At 47.2% G+C, this 21,310-nt stretch overlaps 1 protein-coding gene across 1 annotated transcript in view; it reads right to left on the reverse strand.

Moving 5' to 3' along the window:
- LOC142587970 (beta-1,4-glucuronyltransferase 1-like) overlaps positions 1-21,310 on the reverse strand; it is a 365,814-nt gene that overhangs the window by 106,359 nt on the left and 238,145 nt on the right. The window lies entirely within an intron of this gene.

Below are 21,310 nucleotides of genomic sequence, written 5' to 3' on the forward strand. Positions count from 1 at the left end.
AGACCGGCAATCCCAGCGCTTTGCTCTATTTTCCGTAGGGCTAGGGAACTGACGCTATCTTTGTTTTACACAGGGGCAGGCGCTGATCTGGCCTCTATTGCAAAACAATAGCCACTTACTGCTGACAGACAGACAGACGGACAGAGACAGACAGACAGATGATGATGTTTTGTAAATAAGGCGACTCGAAGATGACGCCACTGACGTTCAGTGTAACCGCACAACTCAGAGCGACTTCCTAAATTCGCATAGTAACCACCTGTGGTAAATACGCCAAACCAGCCCATTAAAGAATACAGAATGCTTAATTAAGCGCGAAACAAAATCCGCAAGACAAAACACTAATCGCGAAACGCATCGTCGATATACCCTCGCACTCGAACGGCATATCATCATATGCCATAACCTCCGAGATCATCAGTGCACAACGATCCCAAAGGCTATAATGATATTCCACATAAATGGAGGGATTCCGAGTACACATGAACACATAGCGAAAGACATTTTATACGACAGCCCGCATTCGCGTTGTAACGCCATCTTCAAGAAAAAGAAAGCGGCAAAGAAAAATAGGCGAGCTTCTCGGGATGCAATCGAATTCTCTGAATAGAGAGCGATGTGGTAAATGTGCTCTTTTTTTTTTCACCGAGTCCTATTCGCTAAGTCGAGCACCGCCCACCACTTTATCAATGTTTGGACCATTGGACAAAGGGGCCACGACGTCGCTACAGCAGCCCTTGTGCAAATGGCCATCGTTTCTTCTTTTTTTTTTCGATATTCTCTTACCTCGTTTTCTTTAGTTATTATTTGTTTGCTTTTCTTGCCACTTCGTTCAATGCGGCTTCAGGTTCCCCGAAATCGTTGGCCCGACCGAGATCCTTATCGATTATGTAGCCTCCCTCCCCGCCTTTCCTGGGAGGCGAGCTCGCGCAACTACTACAGCTCTCGTACGCAGCACTGTTCCCGTTTTTCTTTTTCTTTCTTTCTTTCTAAATGTGAACAAGTCCAAATTACACACTGGAATGCAAGCATTGGTCAAGTAATAATTTTATCTAGTTAAAGCACAGTTCTCAAAGAAAAAAAAATTCAGTTGCGATATGTATATAGCGGCAAATTTGAGAGAAATGCGTTACCTTTGCGTCGCACCTCTTTGAGGTCCCGGATCCATGATTTAAACCGCGTTCACGACATTGCAAAGTGTTGTTCAGGAGCTCGCTCGACCACATTGTTTAAAAAGATTGCACATTCTCGGGAAACGAAACTATGGGGTTTACAACTCTCTAACTCTGCAATCAAAAACGACATAACAATTTTGTAAGTTGCGTGTAAATTACAAATTAAAGCGGACAAGATTTATGCATTCTGCATGTCTGTCAATAGACCATTAATATGCGAGTAGGGCTTTTGCAATGCCTTTTTAAACAATAATAAATTCACGAAGATTTAAATTAATATATCAAATTTGTCTGCCTTGGGTCTTCTAACTGACGCAGTATACAGAACTGCGATATCCGTCCTCGGTGCAGAGTTACGGACTTGTAAATTTCATGCTGCTGCACTTTTTGGAACTTATCCATTTTCCGCAATTATTCTAAAGAGAAATTGAGGCTCTAGATGAAAATCCCACTTGCAACAGTCACTGGAATTTAACTTTGTCTCTCAAATGCAACAACTTTCATTAAAATCGGCCCAGGGGTTTCCTCATGAAAGCATTTTTGCGTTTTACAAGTATTTGTATAGGTGGAGTCAGAGTTGGGTCCGAGCTAAAGCTTCTGCCTAAGAAAAATTCGCATTTCAAGAGAGCGAATGAACGAACAAAAACAAGATAACAAAAGACAGAAAAAGACTATATTAGTACGCAGATTGCAGTCTAACTCAAACAAAATTACGGAGGAACTACTAATGACGGAGAGAATAATCACCACGTTACGAAAGAAATTGGAGAACCAATTTCAGTGAAATGAATAGTAAATAAAGAACGAGGGTAAAGCTAAAATATAAATGCACGCTAATCGCTTTCTCTCTTCTCTTCCGTATGAAGAAAAAGAAAAGCAAACACAGCTCGAGAAACACCCCCTTGACTATGACCTGTAGCACCGAGGCCCCAACATGATAGCATTACCCGAATATTTCATTCTAATCCAATCTTCTAAACTTTGCAAGTTCCACGATGCAGCTTCGCATAGCCTCCTCCTCTGGTTTCAACATCATCGGCAGGATAAAAAGAAGTCATAGGTCGATTCAATTTCATTACAACTATGGCAGAGAGGGTATAATGCCAAACGAGCGGTTATGTAGGTAAAACTTCAACTGCAGGATATGAAAGCGTAATTTGTCGTGTTAGACGTCCAGTTGCCGAAAAAGGAAACCCCCTTCAGCAAAAGTGGACATGTTGAAAGTTTGAAAATGTTATCGGCGAAGGTTTGTTTCCATAATTTTGTCAGCAATCTTTATTTTTTTATTCGTGTTTCTCGATAGTCACGTAAGCCGAATCGGGCAAACTAGGGATTATAGGTCCACTTTAACACGCTCGGCCAATAAATCCGCCATTTTTTTTTTTTTCAGTACAGACCACAGTGGCCTGGTATCCATATACGTTTCGTAAGTTTCTAGGGACTAAGTATTGGGACGCACTTAGCTGGATTTGTCAGGGAAGCGAAGACCTTGCCGAAATCAAGTCGGCAATTACGACAGGTGACCATTCTTGCGTAAGAAGTGTCCGTAGTGCTACAGCAGTCATCAGTAGGTCTAATATAAAAAAGACGAATATATATATAAAAAAGGCGAGAGGACAACTACACCAGCCTCAGATAATCATCAGGCGGCTATTATACTGCTTGGTTCCAGATGACCACGCAAATCTTGTAGCTGGTAACTGAAATTGCGTAGTAAGCTTACTTTAGCATATTGGAGGGTACGTATTGTCAAACTCAATCAGGAGGCTTGAATCGGATCGTCTCGTTGCGTCAATACGTCCAATCTGCACATTCAATGCGTACGACCATCCTACTGTACAAATACAATCTGAGGGGTGCGTAGTAGCGACCAGCGAGTATAAAAGAAAAACGAACTTGGTTCATTAATGCAAACAGGCATTGATCGTCTCCGAAGAGAATCGCAATTTTCATTAGGACCGTTCGAACTCTAAGGTTAGGGAATCTTTGTAGATCCCTTCGACCGCGTTAGATTTCTGCGCTGCTCCCCTGTAGTGTGATGAAGAACCAACAAGCGCTATTCGAAACGTCATTCGTAATTACTCGGAAAGGCTTAAAACGGTGCAAAGAAGGGTCCGTGACCATATTGAGGGGCAGCACAAACGATGTGCAGTCAACCACAATATCTTACGGGACATGAGGTCTGAGGAAAGAAAGCTGGACATCCGCGCAGCCACACAACGCACCCTATAGAATATTCGCATTTACAGGCTCTACCAGTATATGCGAACAAAATTATGATGTTCGGTTTTACTCACTACTGCTACGGGCCACTCGAAAATTAAACGTTTTGTGATATCCTGTGCTCCGTGAACTTTTGTGGTTGACTGTACCTTTATAGAACATTTCAGTTAACTTTAGCGAACACTCCTTTGATCGTTCATTTCTTCTCAGAAAAAAATGTAATCTAAAGCGCCGATATCCAGCATAAAAATATATTTAAGAAAATGAGGGGGGAGGAGTCATAACATAGATACTTCCAGAAAACGAAAATTCGCTCCAACGTTTCCTGAATCACGCTTCCCGCGGCAGTATTTTAAATAATGGTGTGAGCGACGAGACTGAAAAACAAAATGGTCATCCGGATAGACGTTTGCGAATGTATAAAGAAAGAAAGAAAGAAAGAAAGAAAGAAAGAAAGAAAGAAAGAAAGAAAGGCAGCCAAGATCACCGCTAGCTCTGTGAACAAGTAACAGCACATTATACAAATAGCTCAGGAAACTGATTTCGTGAACTGATTTCCGGACAGCGCATTATACAAATGGCTCGGGAAACTTTAGAATCCGTGTAATGATTCCAGCAAACGTGAAAGAAAGAGAAGTAATAACAGCAAAAAAAAAACACTTTTAGACAAATGGAGACACCCCTTCTTTTTTTTTCCTTTTCTGAAATGACATTCGATACCCGTAACCAATGGACAGCGTGGAATCGGAAGCAAACTGGTAAATCTTTTGAACTCTCAGAATCAAAATCAAAATCAACATCAAAATCTTCGCATGGCCTAACTGAATAAACATGAGAGGAAATGCATCCGGCTCCATCCTTCGAACTTTTCGGTAAAGCGCCTACAAACGACCACCCTTCTCGACGACTTCTGGTTCCGAAGCCATGAGCTACATTTCAAGCCGCTACGATCCGCTGAGCAAGCTCGACTGAGCGCGTGTCCGTGCGAATCCGATCCAGAGCGCGAACTGAAATCACTCGGAAAGAGTTGTGAGGTCTAACGAGAGTGAGCTCAGAATGGGTTGCGTTGAAATACACGCATCGCCGAACTCTGATGATATATAATGTTATATAGCACAAGGGCCAGGTATGGCCAAAGAGCGCGAGAATGCCCCATCTCTGGGTTACAGAGGCCAATCTCGAAGGCCGAAGTAGCAGGTGCGCTGCTACTTAGGACGCACGCGAGAGAATGCAGTGCAAGATTTTTTCGGAATACCACGCACCTGTCAACAGAGCCCTACATGCCGCTTGCGAATCGCTGATCATGTAAGAGCAACACTTTTCTCCCCGGAGACTCGTGATCCTTTGGATGGCGAGGGTAGGCGCCAAGATGTCGCCCGAGTTGGTATACGAAGAGGCAGAGTGGCTAGAGGAAGCGCTCACGACCGCGTGGCTAGAGTCGACCACTACCGCTTATGCACTTGTGCCGTAAATGTCGCGTCCGTGTAGCAGACCCTGTTCTCCTCAAGTTCGCCAAGAGTGCCAGCCAGATATCTCATCCGTGGCCGCCGTTTACAGACATTGTACTCGGGATGCATGTTACGCGGTGCTAGAATGCACCCCAAGCATCCCAGTGATCTTGGCCGGTACGGAAGTCCCTTGCATGTGCGGTGATGCGGCTTACGAACATTTTCCTTGTTAAAGGGGGACCATAGAGTTTCTCACTATAACACCCAGAAGGAAATATGGTGCCACCGTCTATGGGAGTTTCTTAAGGGGCGCCGTGTCGTCATGGGAATGACGGTAGATTTGTCTGCGAGGCTTGTGTTGGCTGGTGTTGTAAAAGGCTTCGTGTAAAACGCGGATATGGCTACACAAATAACGCGTCCCTAAAGTAAAATCTCCACAAAATGTTTCCATTCACGCAAATTACATCTTTACTCACCTGCAATGCATGACGAAGGGAAGAAAAGCAAGAACACACGACAAACTGTTTCAAAGCGAGCGCGAATCTTGTCGTCTGTCCTCCAACTTTAGCGGCCCGCTGATACTTTTCACGTATTATATAATGGTACATGCAATAACAAGTTCTCATAGCTAAATAAAACATGTTTTTGTGTAATAATAAAGCTAAAACAGCTTTTCACGTGCAGTTTTAGTAGAAAATGAGTCATTGTGACAGACGGAACGGTGCCTGCCCGGCTCTGCGAGAACGATGCCAATCCGAAATCACCCTATACCAGCATTCCCATGCATACCACAGCGCAGCAGCGTCAGATTTTCCTCTAGGTAATGTAGTGAGAAACTCTATGAGGGGGACCGAACGCAGGCGGGCCTGAACGCATGCGGGGCAGCCCGCGTCTGTGGTGGAGTTATCGTAACTACACGAGCGGCAATGTGGCGAGCAGGAGCGTCCCCGTAACGCGTGCCTGAACGCCGCATATCTCGCATATGATGCGGTCTGGTGTGGGGAAGTTGTCAGAACGATGTCCCAACCGAAGTCAAACCGTACAGCCAGCCTTGCTGGCGGGGACGATGCACGTATCACCGTCATTCGGCGCCGCAGTATAGCGAACGTAGTCCATCGAAGGTGAAGAGAGACGCGTTCGATTTCCCGTCATACGCGCCTGCAGGGTGACGTAGCACAGTGTAACGAGATGATCCATAAAGTAGGACGGGGTCGTTGCCGGGTGCGCGCCGGAGATCCTTCCTTTACACGATCGCTGTCGCGCGCCGGTACGTAGACGGAAACGGGATAGGTGTGCTAGCCCAGGCGAAACTGTTGGACGCTGAACAGGTTCAAGGCGATGTGTTCATGCGACGTGCTTACCACGGCAAGATTCCGCTCCTGGCGTAGGCGAAAGACAAGGCGACTGACTTCAACAAGCGCCAAGACCGTGGCCTCCCCGATCGCCCGTGTCACGGTGGGACCGAGTCCACTGGTACAAACGTAACTCTCCTTGCGGGCGCAGGATGGCCTTGGAGTTGGTGAGGGGCAAGGCGGGTGACCGCGATATCCAGGGCCGGCGCAGTTAGGAGGTCCTGCCTTGAAACTGGCTAGTCTTGGTGTCTTGGCTCAGCGTTGGGACGCATAGGTCCACTCGCGTGGGGCGCTTCCTTTGGACCAGCACCCATGCACAGCCGTGCTCGTTGGGTCGGAAAGTTTCGTCGCTAGTCGTTGACGTGGCCGGAGTCGTGCAGATATCCGCTGCAGCAGTCACGGTCACAGCTTCCTTGGGCGGAGCCACCTCCATCTGGAAAAAGCGGGTCTTCCGTGTGCCGGCAGCGTTCACGGAGAGAAGATCGTTAAAGTGTAACAGAACGTGCGCGAAAGACACAGGTTCTCGCGAGATGTGATGCGGATTGATACGGGTTGGTCGAAAAAGCGTCAGAACCCTAGTCAGAGCTCGCGGAGATCACCGTCGGTAGGTCAAGTTTCGACCGCGCCTAGGCTTAGGGATTGCGTTGGGCGCCTGCGGCTGCAGTGGTCACGAAGAGCCGGGGGCAGATTTATACGGACAACAAACTGTCCCTCACTGGGCTCGGGGAGGTCTCAAAATGATCCCGGTGACTTGTCGCTTCGATTGGATGCGACGGTCGGGATGCGCAATCGGTTCGACCTTCGCAAATGAGTAGGAAAACGAGAGGCTATGCAGAACGTGCCATGTAACGCCAGGCAATACATCATAGAGACAGATAGTTGCTTGAAGTGCAGACACGAACGCGCCCGCAGAACACCTTATATCATGTAACCACATTAATAACCCAAGGTTTGCTGGCAACATCTATCTTCTTCTTCTTCTCTTCTCTTCAAGGTTGTGCCACGTGCAAAACAAAGGCACGTGAAAAGAAGCGTTTATCGTCCTGCGCAAGGCCTTTAGCTTAATTCGCTTCAACAAAGCAAACAAAGGGCGCAAATTGAGTCATAACGCACAACAATATTCTATCTTACTAAAGTGGCGACGCCATGTCGAGGCGGAAGCCCTCAATACTGCTACTGCGCGTGCGCGTTACACCCGGGCAATGAATGCATGCCATCAGAGCCTGTTGACGAGTACAGTGCCTGGTATTCTTTTGACATACGCCCGAGTCTATGTATTACGTGAGGGTTGTTCGATTTCGCCGCTTTCTAAATGCCGCTGCCGCGGCCACGGTATCGCACCCGCGACCTCGAGTTGAGTCCACGCCACGCTACAGCCACTTGGCTACACCTCGGCGGGCAACAGCAGCAGTCGCTGGCGAACGCGTACATCCGAGAACGCATACAACTGCATCCTCGTCGCGCGCCTGGTTTCGTCAGAAAAGTGTCTCTCTTACTGTAAACTGTAGCTTTAAGCTGTACTGGGGCGGCCGCCATCTTTCGCCGGCGTTTTCGGGAACAGGCAGAACGAACGGTTCCCGAAAACGCTAAGCCATCTTCTTATCGCATGCCTGCGCGGCTGCGGTGGCGTCTCGACGTCAGCCGTCGCGTCGTCAGTGTTCAAACCACGCAGTCGCTGCGCGGGATGCGCTAACAGATGGCGCATGGGAGCTCGAGATAAAGAGGAGGGAGCATCAGCTCGGGGCTTCCTATGTAAATGCGTGGGAGAAATCGTTTTTCTCGGCGACAACTGCACCGAATTTGATGAGGCTTCTTACATTTAAGAGAGAAAAAGAAAGTGAGAACGGAACTAACTGTATTCTTTATTCATTATGTCAATTTTTTTTACAACGAAAACTGTTTTGAAGAGTGCGTCATTCATAAAAACGATACTACCCAGTTTTACAACTCTTTACAGCTCAGCAATTAAAAACGATATTAAAATTATGAAAACTGCATTCAATAACGCATCCAGAGCAGACAAAGTTGATATATTATACATACACCTGTGAAATGTATATTACTAACTTCGGAATGGGACTCTTGCGAAATTATAGTAAACATTGTAACAAATCCGCATATAGGCGGTAAATTAATGCGGCAAATTTGTCCGTTTTAAATGCTCTAACAGATGAAGTTGAAAAACTGAGACATCTGCTTGCGGGGCAGAGCTACGAATTTGTAAGCCTTCGCGGGCTTCTATTTGTTCTTTTCTTTCTAAACTTGCCATTTTGGGGGGCAATTTAAATACGTTCAGGCCCTATATCAATATCTGGTTTCTTACACTCACTAGAATTCAATGTGCTCTCTCAAATGGAATACATTTCACTCAGATCGGTCGAGGCATCTTTTCATCAAGGCATTGCTACGTTTTGTGTGTATTTTAATAGGAGGGCACAAGAGTTAGCCCCGAGCTAAAGCATAAATACGCATATCTACCCGCTTTCCTAGCTTCCAGTTCTTCTTCCGAGCAATTTTTTTTAACTGTCACGCTTGGTTAGACTAACCTTAACCAAGCGCGACAGTTAAAAAAAGAAAGATTATGAAGAAGAAATTCCGGCTGCTATCCAACATTTAGTTTAGCGTGCTTCGAACGCAGTTGGTTATTCGTGACACTGGATCGCACTGTCTGCTATACATGGCGCTGTCCTCCAGACATCCACCCGTTCGTGGCAATTGCTACAAAGGAAACCCAAACGGTTTCCTCGAAAGAAATGCCTCGCAGTTGAAGAGAAATCCGTCCTGGTCGGGGACTCGAACCCGGGACCACGGGCTTTCCGGGGCAGCCGCTCTACCATCTGAGCTAACCAAGCTGCTATCAGATGAGAGGGCGAAGTCTCGAAAAACTCGAAGCAAAGGCAAGAGTTTGACGTAATAGTTCTGCGAAAACCCGCAAGGTGGAGAGAAGTAATCAACAAAGAGAACATGAAGGGAATGCCAACCGTGCCCTACCAGTACACGGAAGCCAGCCGGTACTTCGAGCAACGCTTCCTCGAAGTCACGGCACGGATAACCCGCGCAGCGTCTGCGACCCACAGACGCAGCGTCAGCGTCTTTCAACCCAATGCGCAGAGTTCCAACGGCGGGTGGCTCGTAACACTAGCTGCCACGAGTGAAGGATGCTAGGGAGCTCTCCTTAACAGCGCTACACCACTGGTACTACCTGTATAACACCACGCGATTTTAACGCGACAGCGTCAAGGAGCTCGTGTCGCAGAAAAGCCGGTGTCGTCGGCGTCGGTGGCGTTGGCCGTGAGCGATAAATCCCAGCAGGCACTTCATGAATAAAAAACAACTTGCAAGATGGGCTGGGTGGGAATTGAACCAGGGTCTCCAGAGTGAGAGACGGAGACGTTACCACTGAGCCACGAGTTCGATGCTTCAAAGCGGTACAAAAGCGCCTCTAGTGAACGCGGTGTTGCTTTAGAAACGAGCTGTTTCTAAGGCTCAGGCGTGCGTCGCTTGCTCAGGCGCACATTTCGTTGTCGCGCCGAACGCTGCGTTGCTCGACGCTCACCGCGTCCGATGCGGGGCGCGTAGTCGCTGCGCCGTAGCCCATTGTCTTACACCCCTTGGCGGGTCGACGGGAACGCTGTCGCGTTCCACTCTTGAAGGCGAAGCTTAAGCGTCCTCCAATTTTTTGTTACCGTTGCGCTGGACTGCACTATATTCGACTTCCAAGCACAACAACGGTTAGACAGTCGGAAGAAAATCGTGGTTAATTCGCAAAGGAAGCTAAACGCTTAGAAAACATCATCTGGTATATGCGAAATCGGCGACAACGTTATAGAAATTTAACGTACAGTATAGGCACGTCTCCTGCCCTTGCGACGACTGAACGTATAACAATGATAATACGGTGAAAAAACAATCGCGGGCCAAAAGCTTTAACAACATTGAGGCAGCGGCACCAAGCGATCAACGCGGCGAATTCGGTACGTTGGTTAAGTCATTTCCGGCTACAGCAACAGCCGGAAATGATGGGCAGCACAGCCCTGCAGTTCTCGATGTATATTTGCTGAAACGCGAGCCTGTTCCGAATTCGGATAAAACTAAACAGTAAATGCACACAAGTTAAAGCGCAACAGAAAACAATGTAAGACACTACAGTAAGTCCAATACAAGAGAAAGCTAAGAAACGTCTAGTGAAGACATATTCTTTTTGAACCGCTGCCGTCTTTGTTCTGAGGCAAAGTAAACAAAAACGAAAAGAAAAGAAGAAAGTTGCACTGACGCGCTATCTATAGATATACGTATACAACTTTGGCACGTGAACACGCCTCCGGCAATACGAATAAGCGGGCGCTCGACTACGAGTCGTTTTGTTTTTCTATTCCGCGCGGCTTTATTGGTTGCTTCCTCGACGTTCCCTTCGTTCGAAAAGCCCCGCACGCAAAATGGCGCCCTCGCTCCACAAGTCCCAGAGCACGCCGTCGAAGAGGCAATAAGAAATGCGGATCCGTTTCCTCCCGCTGTAAACCCTCGGCGAGGCCCCTTCTCGTATGTATTATGTTATTCTTAGCGACCACACCAGTATACAAAAGGCGCACGTGGGATGTAACGCAACGAACCCGCCATCCTTCCTCCATCCGATCCTCCTGCGTTTTCCACACGACTCTGTGCGAGTGTAAATACGTAAGCGGGCACAATCAGAGCCGTATGGCTGTCGCGAAACAGCTTGGAGCGGTGTACGGCTGTTTTGGCGATCTGCTCCTTTCATTTTAAGCGGCAATACAGCTGTCGCACCGTTGCAGGTTCTGATACCAGAGGGCGCGTCGGTGAGAGGGAGTGTTCTGCCGCGGTGCGTTCGGCAAGCAAAGAAACAGTTGGACGAGGCCTCGAGATTCAGAAAGGAAGTATATAAATAATGGAAGAACTTGACGCGCTCGACCCGCACACGCATCGCGAAGGAAGTACTTTCCGGCTTTGCAGGTCGCCGCCCCTAGATGGAGCTTGAAGAAAAGAAGGCCTAACGCACGCCACAGCGGATGAAAAGCGCGCAGCGTTGCAGAAGTAGAAGATCGTGTCAGCCGATCGGGAGCGCGAGCGTGAGCCGTAGCACGCTGTGTCCTTCCGCGACGAGAACGCAATCCGCCGGACGTCGTGCGATTTCGGACCAGACGACGCCGCGAGAACTGCGGCCAGGAATGAGTTCTAGTTGTTTGACTTGCAATACCTCGCAGAGAACGACCGGCGTATACTGTACGGGCGGTCGTTAGCAGAAATGGAAATACGTCGACATAATCGGGTCCGTTGGTAAGGAGGCCACGTTAGTGCAACGACATCGCATGGTCTGCGAGACCAGTATGGCACTCACTCAATTCACGACTGCTACGTAAATTTGAAAGGGGCGAGGGCATGTGGATAGAGAAGGGGGGAGGGAGGAGGTGCGGGTGCATGTAACAGGCGGGTTACTGTCCCGCCACAGCACGCAGTAGAGAACAGATGGTAAGTACTTGAAACCCAGCACTGTCGAGATATACGAGAGCCTAATGATGGAAAACGTATTGGCTTTATTAACGCGCTCTCCACAGTCTGCTCATAGTATGCAGTTGAAAATATGCGCCATAGTGTGACGTTTCTGAACGGTACCATTTAGTACAATTAAAGCGGCAAAGTTCGCGATAAATATTTCTCTTTTTCACTGAAAAAGAAAAGACATAAGAATAAGCACAAGCCCGTCACGCCTGAGTGTTAGCAATGTGTAAGCATACAATATTTCGGCACCCCGTCGGGGCATTAAGTTCGAGCCACAGCGCGAAAGCATCAAAGGCAGTCGCGCTAACAACTATAAAGTTTCTTGAACAAGGCAGCACCAAAAACACCCCTATAATGTCCATAGAAACGCCGCACTATTTCCTTGCGCGTGCAGCAGTCGCAAGCTCCTCCGCACACATTGCCAGTTTCCTCCGCGCTGCTCGGATTCTGCCATACAATAAATACAGCTACGCGCGGGAAAAGCAAACAGGCTCGCGCTGCCACGCCATCTGTGGGCGTGGCGCGCCATTGCTTCCTGCACGTCGTAAACAGTATAGGAAGAAACCAAATCTAGAGGCGGTTACAAAGAAAGGGAGGCGGATGGTCGTTCGAGAAGCGAAACACTGAGCTCCGGCAGCCAGCAAGGGAAGCAGTCGTAATGACGTCCTCCATTAGGAATCGCCACCAGACACGCCGCCTGCAACAGCCCCACGTAGCAGACAGCAAAAAAAAAAGGAAAATAAGAAATAACGGGAAAGGAAGCAGACGTATCAGCGACGACGACGAGCAGACGACGAAGCTTTTGCGTAGAGTGCGGTAAAAACCAGCAGAAAACAAAAAGGCAGGAGTGACGAAAGCAAGCAGACGATATTCGAGATACAGAACAAGAAAATGGCGGCGAAAGGCAATTGGGAACATACAAGCCGCGGCGATTGGCGAACGCGCCGTTCGGGACCTGTTCTATTTCGCCCGCTTGTGAATGACGAGCGCTTTTTTTTATTGCCTCCTCCCCAGAGGAGCGGCGAATATATCGAACGAGTGGCAGATGAGGTGTAACAGGGAGCAAAGCGAAATAAAGTGAATTTTTTTTTTTCGCAGACATAAGAAAAACTCCGCGATTCCGCTGCCTTCCGGTCGATTTTTCGCGTAATGCGTCATCCACGTCAGAAAAAAGAGAGACTATGAGAACGCGAGCAAACCTCTCGAGTAGTTTGAGAGATTGGCGGATACAGGCAGCTATACACTCGAAGCAGGCATGTCGCATATTTTACGCTAATTAGGATTCTTCAGCAGTTAGCAATTTCGCTTGATTCGCCGCGAACAAACGGCATGCCCCGAACTTCGTTATGCGTGGTAATCGGCTTTTTTTTTTTTTTTAAGAAAAAAGAAACGTGATGGCACCATTGGGATTACTGCTAGTTTAAAGGCACACTAAGAACAAATATTGAATTAAGACTGGCGGTAGCGTTTTAATTTATGGAGTAGCAAATACGAGGCTTCTGCCGAGGCATAATTATTCAGAAACAAAAACAAGCGCAGGAACTCAACATTGTGGTGACGCCACGCGTAGATGCACGCATCATCTTCTGCTCGTTGTTCATGTTGTCTTTGTCCTTCCTGTTCTTACTGTTGCTCATCTTCTTCTATTCCTTGTCAATAATGTAAATGTTGATCTTGTGGTTTTTTTCTTCTTTTGCTATTGCGATGCTTGTTCGCCTTCTTTTTGTCCTAGTTTACCATCACCTTGTCCACCTCCTCTTCCTTGTCCTGGCCCCAGTTCTTGCCCATGTGCATCTTTTTGTGCTTGCTCTTCTTGTTCGTGTCCTCATTCTGCTTCCTGTAGTCTCTTGATCGTGTTCTTCTTGTTGCTCTCCCCATTCATCTTCTTTTTGTCCTTGTTCCTCGTCATATTTTCATTCTTCTTTTATCTTATTGGTTCATCTTCTTGTGGTGACTGTTCTTGTTGTCCTTCGTCGAGTTCTCCTTAGTATTACTCTTGTTGCTGTTGCGGTATTCGTTTGCCTTCTCCTTGTCCTAGTTTATCGCGTCCTTGTCTACCTCTTCCCCGAGCTCCCGAAGACTTCCCCGAAGAGACGCGACCCTTTCGCGTAGGCTATGGTTGGGCGTGGCGACTACCAATGACTACGCTCTCCGCATAGGGATGGTAGACACTGCAGCATGTGGCGATTTCGGCGACGCGGAAATAATTCGTCGTTTCCTTTGCCAGTGCCCGCAGTACGGTGTGCAGAGACAATCGCTTTCAGTCGTGCTGAAGCAGTTGGACGACAAGCCTCTGTCGGAAGAAATAATTTTGAAACATCGACGCGACTTAACATCGCATCAGAAGGCCGTACAATCGCTACTGCACTTCTTGAGATCGACCAGCCTGAGTGAACGCCTGTGACTGGAGGGCCTTTTCTGTTACCCGTCTTTTTTTTCTTTTATTCTTTTGTTCTCTTCTCTTTATTTCTTGTTCCTTCTTTTTTCTCTAGCTATTTGTCGTCTCTACAACCCCATACATTCCCCACTCCGGTGCTGGGTAGCAAACCGAAAACTTTCCTCTGGTCGACCTCCCTGCCTCTTTTTTTTTCTCGCTCGCTCTCTCTCGCTCCTTGGCCACCTCAATTTTTCTTGTCCTGGTTGCTCTTCTTCTCGCCTTTGTGCTTCTTGTTGTAACTTGCTCGTCTTGTTCTTAACCTTTATGTGATTTTTCTTCTACTTGTATTGCATTTCTAGTTGCACTCCCCATTCATGATATCCTTGTAATTGTTATTGTTGTACGTGTTGCATCGGTCCATCTTCTTCTAGTTATGGTTGCTGCTGTCCTTGTTGGTGCTTTTCTTATTCTTATTCATGTTGCTGCTTCTGTCCTTTTTCACCTTCTTACTGCCTTCTGTCATTGTCTTCTCATCCTCCCCCTTCTTCTACTTCTCCTGGTCTCCATTCTGCCTGCCACTGCCCGTATAGTTGTTGTCCTAGTTCTTTTCTGTTTTTGTCCTGCTTCACCTTCTCGAACTAGTTTCTTGTGCATTAGCTCTCCGCGCTCAACTTCTTTTTGTTCATCTCGATTTCTTGTTTTCATCTTTCATCACAAGAAAATCACAAGAAACTGTGAGCCCATTTTAGCCTCCCAATTTTTGTTCTTCAACGCCTTCTAGCGCATGTACAATCATAGCTCTCCGTCGCGCTTTCCAAATCCTACTCAAAGAATACTTTAAAACGCGATATTCCGTACCCCGTTCCGTTTTTTTTTTAGCTACACTAAGACGAGAGCTTGTTAAAAGCTCAGTCTGGCGCGAAATAATAAATATCCTTTTCTGTTCTTTTGTTGCTTTTTTAGAGAGAAGGAAGAAACGGTTCGGAGCCAGACGACGACACGTAATTCAAGGAGAGCAGAAGTGAAAAGCAGACGACCTGCTCGAATTTCCATTTCGTTTACAGTGCGGTCCACTGCGCGCACCTTAGCATATGGAAGACATCGCGCTTTGTCAAACGGAATTTTTATGCCCTTTCCTCCCTTTCCTACTTTTTTCAGAGCCACGCCAGAGTGAATAAGAGAGCCCCGCTAGCAACTAACACCGTCTGGAATTCGTGGTGAGTCGACAGGAATGTGGGCTGCGAGCTGGGACAAGTTCAAAGAAATGAAAAAAGAAATTATCCAAACGAGAGGTTATTTCAACACCTCGCGCGCGAGGCTTCCTCGTATTTCTTGCAGATATGGGTCATATTTCGCTGGTGATTAGCTTTAAGTGAGTCTACCTTGGAAAGTATATTTAGCCCAAAAGGCACTTTATGTTCATTCTTTCACGGCACATAGGCTGTGCCTCTCCCTTTACCACTGACGATCGCTGAAATCCCAATAACCGTTGTCTTAACATCCGTGCAGAAATAATTTTTTTTTTCAATTGAACCATGAAAAATAGGCACTATTTATCAAAATCAATACTTTTTGTACGCAAGAAAGTGGCGTCACATACACAGACACATGCACATGCACATGCATACACAGTGTGCGTGCGTGCGTGCGTGCGTGTGTGTGTGTGTGTGTGTGCGTGTGCGTGTGCGCGTGCGCGTGTGCGTGTGTGTGTGTGTGTGTGTGTGTGTGTGTGTGTGTGTGTGTGTGTGTGTGTGTGCGTGCGTGCGTGCGTGCGCGTTTTAATTTTCTCTCTCTGACCGATTACATCCCTTTGCCCCTCCCCCGGTACAGGGTACCCACCCGGAGATAACCTCTGGTTAACCTCCCTATCTTTCCTTTGCCTTTCTCTCTCTCTCTTAGGTAGCAAGAAAAAAAAACATCAAAAGATGCTAAATATTTCCGAGACGACCATGATGTCGCACTGAAATTCACATTGAAAGTTGTGAAGTTCGAGTAGGAAAGATTGGCCACCCTTTGCTTTGGCAATAAACTGTCGCACTTTGCCGAAGTAATACAGAGAGAATATTAAGGAGCAATCAGGCGGTCACCCGAAGCCAATTTTATTTTCTATCTCCCTGGGCAATAAGTACATCAGCTCGCGTCACAAATCGAGATGCAGCCACTAGATGCTCTGTAAGACTTGCGATATTTTTCTGTTTCCCGTGTGAAAAAAAAAAGTAGCCAGCGCCATCTCTTGGTGCCAACGTCAAGTTATTTATTTCTATCAGGCAAATAATAATAATAATAATAATAATAATAATAATAATAATAATAATGCCAGCGTTCCACTGCCCTCGATTGTTCCGCGCATATGGCGGGTGAAGACAACCAAGCGCGAATAAAAGCCACGAAATATACGCTTGTCAGTCGTATCTGGCTTTGCATGCTTTAAAAAGACCCTGAACCACTTTTTATCGAAGTGGAGAAAGGCACTTGAAGTGAAAATAGGCCATTTCAGAAATACTTTGGAGCAAAAAGTACATCCATGCGTTCAAAAAAAGCAGGGTTGTTGGCCTATCAAACAGGGCCTCCGCTGTGCTCCCGTTCCTTCTTCATCGCCTTGCACTGCGAAGGCTACGGCGCAGTCGGGCGTGCCCACAACGCTCCGCCTCCTAAACGTCACGCTGGCGCGCAGTTCAAATTTCATTTCGGGTGTTAACGTAGACGCCACGACCTCCGCATTCGGTGCCTACGACGCGCTGAACATAAGGCAATCGCGGTTTCCCTCAGCGATGCCGCAGTGCGCTTAGCCAGCGGACTCGTGGCGACACCCCACGGCGGCTGCGGCCTCTACGCCATGTAGCCGACCGCAGCTTGATGTCAGCTATCCGCCAATAGCAGCCGTCGCGGGGAATGACGAAATAGTGCGACCGATGACGAAATAGCCCGTATATAAGAGAGCGAGGACAGGGCTCTTTGTTGAAAAGAGAGCGTTTGAGAGAAAGGTGACGTCGCGATTTGCTTGCGAGCTCCGCGCGCTGCGTACGACAGCAAAACTTGGCTGAGATGTTCACAGCAGCGTATGCATAACGCGTATTATGTTTTCCCCAAGCCCGAGTGGTGATTCAGGGCCCCTTTAAACGACATTCAGGAGAGAGAGAGAATGATAAACGAACGGCTGAGAGCTTAGCTAGGACTGAGCCCGGTTGGCTACCCTGCCCTGGGTGAAGAGGAGGAGGGGGCGACATTTAGAGAAGAAAAGGGAGTGAATTATTGATATGCGCTGGAGCCGCCGACGTAATGAAAATTCTCGGCGCTGTGTCACAGACGGCCGTTCAGTGCATTTGCCGTCTGGAATCGTAACAGCCCTTCTGTGACCGTCCGCGGCTGTGCTTTGCGAGACCAGGGGCTCAGAGGGACACTTGGCAAACAGAAAAGAAATTTCGGCGGTGTTAGAAAATTTTATCGTGCTATGTATACCGAAATCGCTACTTGTACTGCGAGGGGAGGCTGGCTAAAGGGCTTGCTAAAACCAGAAAGGACAAAAAAAAAAAAAGGGGGACGCGGCTCGCAACACAACCTTCAAATTCATGTACCACGTCCCCGTCACGTGACAGGTGTTGACGACGGCGTCTGCTAGGGACTCGTTAACTTTTATTTATCGGTAAAAGTGAAGTGCACAGCGTACTAAAGGAGTCAAAGATTAAACATAACAAGTTTCGGAGGTCACATTTACACGGCCAACGCGGCTCCAAATGCAAAAAATTACCTTCGACACATATGACGTTACACAGCACGTGGCAGCGTTATGGTTTCGGCGCAACATTTCAAAAATGAAACTTGCACCTTCATTTTCGCGTCTAACATTAAGCATATTGCCGCAACATTAACGAAGATCGAGTTTTCGAAGAATACATTGTCGGTGTAAAAGTATTTCGTGTTTCGCTTGAGTGTCTCGTGAAGATCTTCTACAGCGTGGATATGTATGTACACGTGTATAAAAACACCAAGTATAGAAACGTGTTCACTGACACGACTGAAGAACTGGTTTCTTCCTTCCTTCTCTCAGTCATTCATATTTGCAGTGTTCAAGCTGAGCGCAACATAATCCTGAATGTGCACCATCTAGCCGTCTTCATTGTTTTACTACAACGTGAAAGGCCTTCCGTCTAGCTTCTTTAGAGCGATGCCTTTCATCTTCAAAGGACGGGCGGTAACACAGAAGGCGTTCTGCACTTTCCTCGCAATCCACAGACGTAGCAACCACCGCCACGTGACATTTCTATCGAGAATCAGTGTGTACTGCTGAATGCAACGCCCACGCATACGCGAAAATGTAGTGTCTACTTCATTTCAGGGAAGACTCAAGAAGCAGGCGCACCAAGCAAAACACGTTTCTTGCACGTGACTTACACGTGACACATGTGTGTACGTGCGTGCGAGTGTGCGTGCGTGTGTGCGCGAGCGTGCGTGTGTTTTCCGCCCTAACAGCCGTATAAAGTTCCTCTACCAGGGGCGTCAAAAATTATTGCCATGGCTCGTAGCTAGTAAGGTTAGTGAAAACTTTCCCCGCTTTACACGGTGTACGAGATTTCAAGCCAACGAAGTGCCTCAGGCCTATGACTAAAACATCGAGAAATCACCGAGTGTGTCTATGATCACGCACGTTACATACACAACGCACGCACGCAAGCTTGCCATCCAAGTTACCGTCACCAGAGGACGCACGAAGCACCCAACCCATTGCGTAACTTCCGGGCATTCCACTTCATGCTCGCAATATTTCCACCCAGCAGGCTCTCTAGAGCTTTGAAGAGAAAAAGGAAAACGCGAAATGAACCATTACGCGGGTTGAAAACTGCCGCGCGACCGTCTCCGCAATCTACGCGCGATGACGGGAAATCGCGCGAAAATAAATTCGTGATGGTAATAACAGGGGACAAGCAAAAAAAAAATGGAGTCAGAGGGGCTGAAATAGCTGCAGTCGCCACCGCTTCTCGTGTAACCAGGAGCAGACGAAGGAGCAAAACCGACAGACGACAGAGCGAGAAACGAGCAGACGAAATGTGACGAAATGCAGAAGGCAGGAAGGAAAAAGGCATGTAACAAAAAAAGAAGCGCGCACAGACAGAGAGAAGCAAGAGGACGTTTTCACGAAGTGGCTCCTATTTCGCAGAAGTCCCTCGTCGACGGTTGGAAGTCAGGTTTCGTTTCGTACGCGCTTCAACAAAACGGTGCAACGGTGTGGAAGTTAAGAGCTAGCGCCAGCAAATCAGGAGAGCGATGGCCAGGCCGTTAAAATCGTGCTTCCACGAAGTACATTTCTACAGCAATATTGATCGTCTGCTCACTACAACATTTACCAGACGACACAGAGGATCGAATGCTTGAATTGTCCAGCTTGTGATACCATATGAACATAAATAGAACAAAAAGAAGTGTCTGACACTTCGATCAATCTAAACTGAATCCATGAAACAAGGCATGCAATTTTGTTTCGAAATATAATTGTGCTTATTCAAGATTAAACCATTACGTTGTTACCTTCGCTATAGACAATCAGATTTTAAGATTAAGAAAAAAAGATGTAATTAAATAAAAGTTGCAATATAGTTGTTATAGGATACACGCGCAACCAAAAATCTTTATTGAAGCAAAGACCCAATGTTCACGCTGTTACTATTCCACCACCATTTTCACATTATTCATCGCGCGCTAACGGTATTCACACTGAGCTCTATAGTCAAGCTTAGGTCACTTCCTCTTAACACTTTAAGCCAAACGCTCAATATACGTAACGCTGCACGCTTTTCTTATGACGCATAACGCCGAATGAAACGCATCGTTTCCATTTTCTCTTCCTTTTTTAAAAGCTCCGATTTCAACTTCTCTTCTTTTTCGTGTAGTTTTATGTGCCACTACCTCTGGACGATTTTCTAATCTCGGGAGACATCAAAATTGCAATCACCTTCGCCAGATTTCGCATTATTGACGCTTTTTTTTTCTCTTTTCTCCCCTGTTTTTGGACGTTCGTAAAAACAGTGCATTACAGCAGTTTTGAATTTTACTTCTCGCCGACGAAGCACCTCGCCGGTAATATGAAGCGCTGCAGTCATTCGCTTCAGAAATGATTTTCGAGTTCGTTCGGAGACACTACTGGAACCGAAAAGACAAAGAAAGACCGACTAATAATATCGTGAAGAAGAACTGCGTAGGAATGAAGACAGACGGACATGTCTGGCAGATGTCGCGCTTAGTGGAAACTTAGACACGTATGGGTGGGGGGAGGGGGGGGGGGCGTCTAGGGCTGCTCTAGAATGTCATAGAATAATTACGCTTGCACGAAAAGCGCAAGTTCTCATGCATGCGTTAATTTTTTTTTCACAACAAGTTCGCCTAAATGTACAAGAAGCTTTAAATTTAAGACTCGAACCTGGCAGCAACGTCTTTGCCGCTCAAGAGCTCTAGTTCTAATTCTGAGGCATAGCCTCTTTTGCGTGAAATACATTCTTTATGCGAGCGTGCCGAATGCATCGTCACAAATTATGTTAAACGCCTAACGAACCTAGCTTTGACGTAATTTATGCTATGCCGAAGTATGCTAATTAGCTCTATTAGTCACAAAAAAAGCCACGAAAAATTCCCTAAACGATATATAAAATCTTCCAATATGACCATCTCCTCTTCTTTTCCCTTCATCTTTTCTGCCTTTGCCCATCCCCCTCCAAAGAGTAACCAACCGAACAAGTAATCTGGCTAACCTCTCTGCCTTTCACCTCTTGTATTTTTTTCTCTCTGTGTGTCTGTCATCCACCATGATAACAAAATTTATGCAAATCCGAAGCATCGCGGGAATCGATCTTATACGAAGCATCTTGCAGGTAGCAGGCTATCCAGCATGGCTTGCCTGGGGTCCTCAAAAAGACTCGCCAGATGGACAAACGTATTTGGGTTCAAAGCAGGGGACTTCGTGTCTGCGACGTGAGCCTACGCGTGACGTCAAAAGCCAGACGAAAGCGAAGGGGTATGTACGACGGCATGAATACCGGTTTCTAATTTATAGCGACAGCACCCTGTATACGGACGCTAGGCGCGTACTCACGCCGTACGCGCGCCGCCACCGCCACTGTCGTGTTCTTCCGCTGACGGCGCATGCGCGTTTCAGCGGTAAAAACAAAAATTGGCAGTGGCTTAGCTCGGCCATGCCAGGACATACGTAGCGAAAGCTAAGGCATAGCG

The sequence above is a fragment of the Dermacentor variabilis genome, chromosome 7 (genome assembly GCF_050947875.1).
Source record: "Dermacentor variabilis isolate Ectoservices chromosome 7, ASM5094787v1, whole genome shotgun sequence".
NCBI lineage: Eukaryota > Metazoa > Arthropoda > Arachnida > Ixodida > Ixodidae > Dermacentor > Dermacentor variabilis.